The sequence below is a fragment of the Bison bison genome, unplaced genomic scaffold (assembly GCF_000754665.1).
Source record: "Bison bison bison isolate TAMUID 2011002044 unplaced genomic scaffold, Bison_UMD1.0 scf7180017845678, whole genome shotgun sequence".
Taxonomy (NCBI): Eukaryota; Metazoa; Chordata; class Mammalia; order Artiodactyla; family Bovidae; genus Bison; species Bison bison.
Genome location: NW_011476251.1, coordinates 6,050 through 6,825, shown reverse-complemented (window position 1 = coordinate 6,825; position 776 = coordinate 6,050). Strand labels below are relative to the sequence as shown.

At 43.7% G+C, this 776-nt stretch overlaps 1 pseudogene; it reads left to right on the top strand.

Annotated features, from left to right (window-relative positions):
* Positions 1 to 300: 300 nt before the first annotated feature.
* On the top strand, positions 301 to 776 carry LOC104986067 (annotated as a pseudogene).

Sequence of the window (776 nt, the reverse complement as noted above, 5' to 3'; positions counted from 1 at the left end):
TTTAAGAGATGTGGGTTCAATACTTGGTTTGGGAAGAACCCACTCCAGAGCTCTTTCTTGGGAAATCCCATGGACAGTGGAGGCCAGTGTGCTATGTCCTTGGGATCCCCCAGAGTTGGACAAGAGTGAAGTGGCTAAACATATAAACATACTTTCAAAGAGAACTTATCTGAAAATAAAATATTAATACCAACTTCTTGAGGGCTGAATAGAAATTGCAGTAATTCATCTATGTGAATTACACCAGTAGGAGTGAAAATTGTCATTATTTCCTTTTTTCCTGGTAGTTACCTCCACCTCATGGAACCAAGTAACAATACACAAATTTCAGGATTTCTTCTTTTGGAACTTTCAAAAGAACCAGAACTACAACCCCTCATATTTGGGCTCTTCCTCGCCATGTACCTGATCACTGTGCTTGGAAACCTGTTCGTCATCTTAACTGTAGGTGTGAACTCCCATATCCACACCCCCATGATTTCTTCCTCTCCAACCTGTCCTTTGTAGACCTCCGTTTCGTTTCCACCACCATCCCAAAGATGCTGTGGAACATCCAGACACAGAAGAAAGATATCACCTATGAAGGCTGCTTCACCCAGATGTATTTTTACATTCTCTTTGCAAGATTAGATGATTTCCTGCTGACTGTGATGGCCAATGATCAGTGTGTGGCCATCTGCCACCCCATGCACTACGTGGTCATCATGAGCCCCTGGCTATGTGGACGGCTGGTTCTGATATCCTGGGTGCTGATTGCCTTGTATCCCTTGCTACAC